Here is an 11,320-nt window from a genome sequence, read left to right as displayed (position 1 = left end):
TGACAGTGAAGTTGACTTTGAGGGATTTGTCAGGGAAGCCCTGACAACTGTAAGTGACAGTGATGATGATTCACCTAGTAATGGTGATTCACCTGAGGGCCAGTAATCTGCCCTCTGCCTCGGAACCAGCCTCCATCCCCGTATGCCGACCCATCTCTTCTACTACCGTAAGTGTTCCACCTAATTTTTAGTTTTCTAACCTTACCTTTATTTTTCCTATGTTAACCTTTATCTTTCCTAACCTAATCTCTTCTATATTACTTGTTTTTTCATACCATCATAAAGTTAAGATAAAATTTTTACTGCAACATAGTTATGTGTCGTCAAAAAGTGGAGTTTGGGGATCGGCCTGGACTCCATTTCAATTAATCCCATATGTTATGTTGTTCACTTTACGCGTTCCTCACTTTCCCCGGTACCCTCCGGGTTACATTAACCACGTAAAGTGAGGGTTAACTGTATATATATATATATATATATATATATATATATATATATATATATATATATATATATATATATATATATATATATATATATATATATATATATATATATATATACACACACATATATATATACAGTCAACCCTCGCTTTACGCGGTCCCACATTCCGCGTTTCCATGTTTACGCGGTACCCTGCCGAAACCGGGATGCTCACATTCCGCACCCCTTTACGCGGAGAGTGTCTGGCTCGACGCAGATTTTTAGATTCGCCCCTCCCGCCTGCTCCTGCCTCCGCCTGGGCAAGCCGCGCGGTAAGGTTGCGCAGTGCATGTCTCTGTTGCGTTATCAGTGACGTCATATGACGTATCGGACTGTGATTGGCCATGCATCCCTACCTCCCTCCGCTGCTAGCTGTAATTGGTTTAAAGTAATATGATGTGTCCACCCGGGGGAGGGAGGGAGGGGGGAAAGACGACGCTTGACCTAGCCGCGGCAGTTTCATCCCTCCAGGCCACACCGTGTAATCGTGCATCCATTGTTCTGTAAAATGGCTTCCGCCGGACCACCGCCCCCAGAGAGAAACCTTTCCTTACCTGGACCCAGCCGCCCTAAGCCAAAGAAGACACGACGTTCCTTAAGCTACGAGGTGAAGTACAAGATCATCCAAGAGTTGGAGAAAGGAACAAGACAGGTTGATTTGGAGCGCCAGCATGGTGTGAACGAATCTACGATCCGGACAATAAAGAAGGATGCAGCCAAGATAAAGGAGCACATGAACATCACAAAGTCTACAGGTGCTTCTATGATCAAGTATTTCCACAACCAGGTGCTTCTCAAGACGGAAAAATTACTTGTGAGCTACTTGGTGCGTCAGGCGCGACGGAACATGGCAGTGGACACGCGCTCTGTTAAGGAGTATGCTCGTGAACTGTATGCTGCTGTACTGCGCACATCATTGTCATTCCTAAAAACCCCATTTAATTCATGTTACGCTATATAACATTCAAATCCACCGCACTTATAGAACCTCAGAAAACGGGAAACATTGATAAAGGATAACTCACCTACTCAATGTTACTAGACCATGTGTTGTATTGTACCCAGGTACAGTTATATCATATTAATTGTATGTATTCATAGCATTAAGGAGAACTCAGGGTATCCATAAGATGAATGTTAAAGACCAGTTGAGCCGGACTAGTGTACTGTAGGACTAAGTGTGGATCAGGGTTGAAGGTCATACTATTTACGTCTGTGAGCGTGTAGCGAACATAACTTCCACAGATATCATATGAAAATACATGAGAACGATGATCTGGAAAAAGGATAAATGTATCAGAACTATGTGAGGTGTTGGAAGTGACCCAGAAACTATACTTGAAAGGAAATATCTTGTATGCGTTGGTATGGACTTAATGCACCTCGTATCCTCACGTGACATATGCCCACGACAGGTACAGTGATCAGAGAATCTTATGTCTGTATTCAAATAGTGCAATGTGTGAGAGGAGGATCCCTCATTACAGTTTTAAGTGAAGTTGATACACCCCCGCCATGAACATTCAGCCTTTGTTTCAAGGCGCGTCATGTATCCGCCTTGGGTGCCACGTTGATATTATAACCCCATGAATTTACCCACGAACTAGCAAACCAAGACCTTACCTTAGTGTGTAATTTAGGATTAAAATATGTGTTTATAAGACATGAGTGACAATATACCGAAAAGTGTTCAGGTGAGAACCATAAGAAACAAAAGTGAAAATTAAAGATTGGAAACTGTAGGCCTACGTGATGAGGAGCGGCGGGGCAATGCCCTCAGTATTCCCCGTTCTACCGTCACCTCAGGTCAGTGTCCTAGCGGGCTATATCCCGCCCTATAATTAAGGTTTATATATAGAAGTTATTACAGTTTAAAGCTTTGCCGGATATATAAGTGTAATAGGAATGTGTTAGGGGGTGGGATAACCGCCCGTCAGGCATTATTTCTGAGTATTCCCCGTTCTTCCGTCACCTCAGGTTCCATGCGGTCGGAGTGCCTTGCCGCCCGGCCGCCATTATCCCTCTGAGCGTCACAACAGGTGGTGACTACTCCCCGCTATGCCAATCCACTGTGAACCTGTGGATTTCCAGCACACCACTCCAAATGAATAGTCACAAATAAGGAGACCGTGAGAAACTCTGCGGTCGTCACTTGGAGCGACCTATAATACCAGGCGTAGAAATAGTGCTGGTATGTCTCTAGGTGAAGCCCTCGTCTTTACCCACCGAGGGCGGTGTGCGAACGAGGTGCCTGTTGTGTATACCTAAAAGTCACAAGGAGTCCCATACTTGTAGGCATGGAGTGTAACATGTGTGTTGAGATGGTGCTACTATGTATGATAACCGACGGTGCTATATTCCATACAGGTGGAGCAGTCTGATGTGTTAAGGAATAGTGTAAGAAGGAACGACCGAGGAAAGGTGGTCACAGATTGTTATGCAATAAGTAGGTGGATGACACGCCATCAATGTAAGAGTCTGGGGCCCATCTGGGTAACCACATTTTCGTTGTTCTTCCGAGGAAGGCCAATTCATGTATATGTTTTTTTACCAGTATGTTTTATAAGGAATAAATCAATTAAGACATGTTATGGTTTCACCCTTCTTTACCCTTATCGATCTGGTCAATGGAAAACCTAACCCAATGCCTAGTCCACTCTGCACGCTACCTAACGAGTTACATGCTGTCCAGAGGGGGTCTGGTGGCAGCGACCCTTAGAAATTAAGATTAGAGTTAAGTTGTCCCCTTAGACTTAGTGACCCCAAAATCTGGCAGTATACTGCAGTGTCACGAAAGATGGGAATTACAGAGCCCAAACCCTTTAATGCTTCCTCTGGGTGGTTACAGAGGTTTAAGAAGAGGAACAAGATCACCAATATCAACATTGGTGGTGAAGAAGCTAGTGCTGACCGTGTTGCAGCTAGGGAATTTCCTCCGTTTTTACGTGAGATTATGGAGGAAGGGCAGTACACCGACGACCAGGTGTTTAACATGGACGAATCTGGTCTCTTTTGGAAAAAGCTACCTTCCAAGACCATCGTTGTGAAGAATGCCAGCAAGATTCGGGGCCGGAAGTTGCAGAAGGAGCGCATCACCGTCCTGTTTACCACCAATGCCTCCGGTACCTGTAAGCTCAAGTTATCGGTGATCCACACAGCACGCAAGCCGCACGCCTACAAGAGCATGGACATGACCAAGCTAAATGTCCACTGCCTGACCGCACGTAAGGCGTGGACGTTCTCTACACTGTCCCTCTCCTGGTTTGATGACTGTTTCGTTCCTGATGTGAAGAAATACTGTGAGCAACAGAATGTGCCATTCAAGATTTTGTGCCTGCTGGACAACGCACCAGGACACTCGCCCCTACTGTTAGATCGTCACCCCAACGTAAAAGTGGTCTTCCTTCCTCCCAACACTACGTCTATATTACAGCCCATAGACCAAGAGTTAATCTGTAATGTAAAAGCTGCATTCTCTACTAAAAAATTCAAGCTCCTGAACGACTACACCAACACCAGGGAAGAGTTGCGTAACCTGAGTGATACCACCACCGATAGCAAGAGCGAAGACGACGAGGATCAACAGTTGGCAGAGCAACAAGTACTTTTAAAACAATTCTGGAGAATATTCAACATCAAGAAAGCTGTGGACTTCTTGGTGGAGGCATGGGATCAGCTGTCTGTAGCAACTGTTCGTCACGCATGGAGACATGTGTTGCATGGCATTCCGGCTGTTAGGCAGAGTCAATCTGTGACTGGTGAGGTTCAGACTGTTGCAGTAGCAGTGGACCTTGCCAGAGAAGCTGCGCAGAGTGTTACAGCTGCAGGCTTCTCCGAGACCACCAACGACGACATCCTGGAGGTGATAAGGGATCCTGATGTGACTACCGACGAGATGGTAGATGATGATGACGTCAGTGAAGAGGCAGGTGGTGCGTCATCCCAAGAAGAACACCGCTTATCCCATAGTAATGTTAGGGGTGCCATCGAGTGTATCGAGAAAGTCAAGCTCCTCCTTTCCGACGACCCTGACACAAACAGGTATGAAATCTTCACTACCCAGCTGTTGCAGACTATGGAGCCCTACTTCAAAGTTTATCACGACAACATAAACACCAGCCGTCAGCAAAGCATAACAGAGTTCTTCGCCCGCAACCCACCACAGCCAGCCCAAGCCAGTGATAGTGACAGAGGTAGAGACAGTGATGATGACTTTGAGGGATTTGTCAGGGAGGCCCTGACAAGTGTGGATGACAGTGATGGTGACTCACCTGAGGGCCAGTAGCCTGCCCTCTGCCTCGGAACCAGCCTCCATTCCCGTACGCTGACCCATCTCTTCTACTAACGTAAGTGTTAACCCCAACCTTTATTTTTCCTAACTTAACCTTTATTTTTCCTCGCCTAACCTCTTCTATATTAATTGTGTGTGCATACCATTGTGGGGTTTTTGGGATGTTTGGTTCACACTCAGGATGGAATGGAGAAAGGAAACTCACAATGTGCTCTCTATATACATGTTGTATTGGATGTACAATGCAGCTTGGTGCTAAGAAGGCAGCATGGTTACAAGCGTGATGTAAAGAGAGCTGGTTGGTGAGGGTGCTCAGAGGAGGACCAGCTTGTGGGTCGCCATGCTCTCCGGCGGGAGCGAGGACCGCCGGGCAGGCGGAGGAGGAGGAGGCGTTGCTGGCTGGTTGGTGTCGGTAGAAAGAGACAGGTCACCGCGAGGTCAGGTCTTAAATAGCGGGGGGTAGGCGTGGTTTAGTAGTTGACCCCCGCTCCGTGATGTATGGCGGCGCTGGTTGACCTAGACTACGAGGCACACACTGTGGAATTCGTGGGATCGGCTATGCAGCGACAAACAGCGTTTGTAGGGGAGAAATCCACTACACCATCATAAAGTTAAAATAATATTTTTACTACAACATAGTTGTGTGTCGTCAAAAAGTGGAGTTTGGGGGTCGGCCCGGTCTCTATTTCAATTAATCGCATATGTTATGTTGTTCACTTTACGCGTTTCTCACTTTACGCGGGCCGCCGTGGGTTGAATTAACCGCGTAAAGTGAGGGTTGACTGTATATATATATATATATATATATATATATATATATATATATATATATATATATATATATATATATATATATATATATATATATATATATATATATATATATATATATATATATATATATATATATATATATATATATATATATATATATATATATATATATATATATATATATATATATATATATATATATACAGAGTAGTTCTGCTATAACGCGATAATTGTGTTCTTGTAAAAATATCGTGTTATAGAAAATCGCTTGTAATAGAAATAACAGGGCTTATGGAGAAAATAGGGTTAGGTGCAGATTACTCGAAATCGAAAAAATTTAGTATTTAGCCTAACACAAAGGATAGCACAGTCTAAATAAATGTTACATTCATATCTAATTATGAAATCATACAGTATATTTAACACTTTACCTTGAAAAAATATGAATGTAACTTGATGGGGGAGAAGGGTGATTTTGAGGTTGATAACATTGAGCTTCTCTTCAAGTGTTATATCCTTTCTTTTACGATAATCACCGGGAATTCTATCATCAGAGCGCTTTTTGGAGATATTCTTCTTTACCATATTCACAGTTAATACCACAAAATTGGAGAAATAGTTAGCAAAAATCGCGTTATAGCAAACAAGCGTTCGCGTTATACAAATATTGTTCCGAATTCATAAATCGCGTTAGAGCAAATTCGCGTTATCAAAACACGCGTTATAGCAGAACTCCCTGTGTATATATATATATATATATATATATATATATATATATATATATATATATATATATATATATATATATATATATATATATATATATATATATATATATATATATATATATATATATATATGTATATATACACACACACACACACACACAGCTAGTGACTTACGACGGGGTTAGGGACCCAAATCCAGGTCGTAAGTCAGACATGGTCGTAAGTCCGACATAGATAAAAAATTTTTTTTTTTTTTAATAAAAAATCTACAATGAAATACAGTACAGTAAAAGTAATAAATAATGAGGAATGGATACAGTACAGTGAAAGTAATAAATAATAAGGAATGGATACAGTGTGACTGAGCACTTACCTTTAATGTAGTCAGCTGAATGCACATGGGGCCCCCATAATTTTCTAATCATACATGGAGACTACATTAACTGGAAACGTTTCGGTATAGAAAATGCGTGCGTCATTTGAAAAAAAAATGGTCACAACTGCGGCGGTCGTAAGTCCCGACGGTCGTAAGTCGAAGCAGTCGTAAGTCGGGGTCTAGCTGTATGTGTGTGTGTGTATACTGTATATATATATATATATATATATATATATATATATATATATATATATATATATATATATATATATATATATATATATATATATATATATATATATATATATATATATGCAAGTCTTATTAAACATGAATTTGAGTAACGGCATGTACAAACTGGACAATTTTGTAATTAAGAAGATTTGTAACCAGGTGAGAAGGTCGGGTCACTTAACCATCTGACCTGACCACCAACCGTTGTGTGCTATTTAAAGATTAGTAGGGTCATTACCTAATACCTATCCATTGTGGACCTGGTCTCACCCTCCTCTGTATATATACACCTTGGTTTGTATTTCTCTTTAGTCTGTACTCACCCCTGAAGATGTGAATTACACGAAAGCGCTTGGGAACTTTGTGTTTTCTTCTTTCCTTGTGGTTATCAGAATATATATATATATATATATATATATATATATATATATATATATATATATATATATATATATATATATATATATATATATATATATATATATATATATATATATATATATATATACACACAGTAGGCTCTCACCAATAACGTTTAATAGGTGCCTGAAAAACACCGTTATTAGCGAAAAGGATATTTGTGTGACATTAAAATACATGTAAAAAGGGTTTATTGGTGCCGCTGCCACAAGAATTTCACCCATTTTTTTCCCTTGAAGCCCTCCTAACACTTTTTGTTAGCTGAAATAAAAAGAATTGCTATTCAATCATCAAAATAAAGAGTTTGAGTAATATAACACTTAGTTTTGAGGTGCTTGATTGTTCTGTATCTGAGGGCCGCTAACACTTGCACTGTCTTTCATTCTACAAGCTAACCATTTCACAAGAAAATGCTCTGTTATCACTAACAACCTGCTTCTATCGCCTTTATCATTCATAGCTCACCTCGCATTTCCATCACTACCGAAATATTTTTAGCCAGCACAATACTCTTCTTGGTCTCCTCTAAGTTCCTCTTAATATTTTGCACTGTAGACTCAGGACAGTTCAATTTCCTCACTTTAAAAGTTCCCAGTCATTCAGGTGGCAAATCACTCCCTCCACCACCTCCCCTAGCCCCCACAGACAAAAATGCGTTAGCCATTATTGATCACCGACCCTAACAACCACTGGTTATAGTGGCGAAAATCTCACACGTGGGCGCAGCGCTGCATTCCACTGAGCGTGTGTGAGAGTGAGGCGGAGTGGACAACTACGTCATCAACACGGTGGCAAACAAATGATATCATTGATGCACTCGGACTCTTCCCGCGAAATTTCCGTTATTCAAGAGAATCCAGACGTTATTATCGAAAATGGGTACCTATTGTAACTTACCATTATTGTCGAAAACGTTATTGTGGAAGTCGTTATTGGCGAGAGCCAATATATATATATATATATATATATATATATATATATATATATATATATATATATATATATATATATATATATATATATATATATATATATATATATATATATATATATATATATATATATTTCATTAGCCCAATAAACACGCGGACTTCTACATACAATCAACACCTCAACCCGCCAGGATTCGAACCCACGGCCCAGCGGTTAGCGTTCCCTGGTCACAGTCATGGGCCCATTTCACAAAAATTTCTTACACATTCCTTCACAACTAAAAACCTGGAACGTCAATGTGGCATTTAAAAACTCATGCACTGTTAAACAAATGTTAATCAAGAACTCCCCCAACAACACGATTGGTTGCATTTATAAAGTTCCTTGCAAGGAATGTAATATGTTTTACTTAGGCCAGACAGGTAAAGATCTTGCAACTAGAATTAAACAAATACAGTGTTAGGACAGGCCAGGAATCCAATGCTCTGTTTGTTCATTTGAGGGATAACAAGCATTGCATTGACTGGGATAATGCCTCCTCAATATTACCTTGTAATTCAATTGATAGTAGGAACATCATAGAATCTAGTCTTATTAAACACACCGAAGCATTCAACATGAATTTGAGTAATGGCCTGTACAAACTGGACAATTTTGTAATTAAGAAGATTTGTAACCAGGTGAGAAAGTTGAGTCACCTTACCCTCTGACCTGACCACCAACCATTGTGTGCTATTTAAAGATTAGTAGGGTCATTACCTAATACCTGACCATTGTGGGCCTGGTCTCACCCTCCTCTGTATATACACACCTTGGTTTGTATTTCTCTTTAGTCTGTACTCACCCCTGAAGATGTGAATTACACGAAAGCGCTTGGGAACTTCGTGTTTTCTTCTTTCCTTGTGGTTATCAGCATATATATATATATATATATATATATATATATATATATATATATATATATATATATATATATATATATATATATATATATATATATATATATATATATATATATATATATATATATATATATATATATATATATATATATATATATATATATATATATATATATATATATATATATATATATATATATATATATATATATATATATATATATTCTGGATTTACGCGGTTTTTGTTTACGCGTTTGGTCATTTACACGGCGAGCAGCTGGAGGTCCAGACGCACCGCGCCATTTTTTATTCACGCGGTCCATTCTTGACCATATGCAGGAAGCGGCGGGGTATGGGTGAGCAGTATGTCGCTGTTGCATTATCGCTGACGTCATATGACGTATGGGACTGTGATTGGGCCACTTATCCTTACTTCCATCTGCCGCTAGCTGTGATTGGCCTAATGTTATATGACGTGGCCTGGCACGGGAGAGAAGCTACTGACCTAGCCGCGTCAGTCTCATTGTTCTTAGTCACCGCGTATACTGTTCTCTCTTGTGCCCGCTAATCTGTTCAACAATGGCTTCCGCTGGACCCCCACCACCCCAGAAAAACCTTGCATTACCTGGACCCAGCCGCCCCAAGCCCAAGAAGATACGACATGCCCTAAGTTACGAAGTTAAGTACAAAATCGTGCAAGAGTTGGAGAAAGGAACGAGACAAGTTGATTTGGCGCGCCAGCATGGCGTGAAAAAATCTACGATCCGGACGATCAAGAAGGATGCCGCCAAGATTAAAGAACACATGAGCATCACAAAATCTGCAGGTGCTTCAATGGTGAAGTATTGTCAGAATAAGGTGCTGCTCAAGACTGAGAACTTACTGGTGAGCTACTTAATTCGTCAGGCAAGACGTAACATGGCTGTGGACACGCGGGCAGTGCAGGACTACAATCGTGAACTGTACTCATCAGTGGCGCGCAAGATGGAAATTGCAGAGCCCAAACCCTTCACTGCTTCCTCTGGGTGGCTGCAAGGGTTTAAGAAACGGAACAAGATTGCCAACATTAACATTGTTGGTGAAGGAGCCAGTGCTGACCGTGCTGCCGCCATGGATTTTCCTCCATTCTTACGAGAAGTTATGGAGGAAGGACAGTACACCAACGACCAGATGTTCAACATGGATGAATCCGGTCTGTTTTGGAAAAAATTACCTTCCAAGACCTTCGTTGTCAAGTCTGCCAGCAAGTGTCGTGGCCGGAAGTTGCAGATGGAGCGCATCACCGTCCTGTTTACCACCAATGCCTCCGGTACCTGTAAGCTCAAGTTGTTAGTGATCCACACAGCCAGCAAGCCGCACGAATACAAGAACATGGACATGACCAAGCTAAATGTCCACTGGCTAACCTCACGTAAGGCGTGGATGTTCACTGGTCTGTCCCTCTCCTGGTTTGACGACTGTTTCGTTCCTGACGTGAAGAAATTCTGTGCGCAAAATAATGTGCCATTCAACATTTTGTTGCTGCTTGACAACGCACCAGGACACTCGCCCCTATTGTTGGATCGTCATCCCAGTGTAAAAGTGGTCTTCCTTCCTCCCAACACTACGTCGTTAATTTTGCCCATGGACCTGGAGTTGATATCCAACGTGAAGGCTGCATTCTCCGCAAAGAAGTTTAAGCTCCTGAACGACTACACCAACACCAAGGAAGAGTTGCGTAACCTTCTGAGTGGCACAGATAGCGAGAGCGGCGACGACGAGGATCCAGAACAAGAGTTGGCGGAGCATGAAGTGCGACTTAAACAATTTTGGAAAATGTTTAACGTAAAGAAAGCTGTTGATTTCTTGGTGGAGCCATGGGGGCGGCTGTCTGCTGTCTGTGGCAACGATTCGTCACACGTGGCGGCATGTGTTGCAAGGTATCCCAGGTGGGAGGCAGAGGCAACCTGTGACTGGTGAGGTTCAGTCTGTTGCAGTGGCACTGGACCTTGCAAGAGAAGCTGCACAGAGTGTTACAGCTGCAGGCTTCTCCGAGACCACCAACGATGACATCATGGTGGTAATCAGGGATCCTGAGGTGACTGCCGACGAGATGTTGGAAGACGATGACGTCAGTGAGGAGGAAGGTGGTGCGGCAGCAAGAGAACAGAAGTTAACTCATGGTGATGTAAAGGAT

This window comes from Homarus americanus, unplaced genomic scaffold (assembly GCF_018991925.1).
Source record: "Homarus americanus isolate GMGI-L3 unplaced genomic scaffold, GMGI_Hamer_2.0 scaffold25483, whole genome shotgun sequence".
Taxonomy (NCBI): Eukaryota; Metazoa; Arthropoda; class Malacostraca; order Decapoda; family Nephropidae; genus Homarus; species Homarus americanus.
This window is presented reverse-complemented; position numbering follows the sequence as displayed.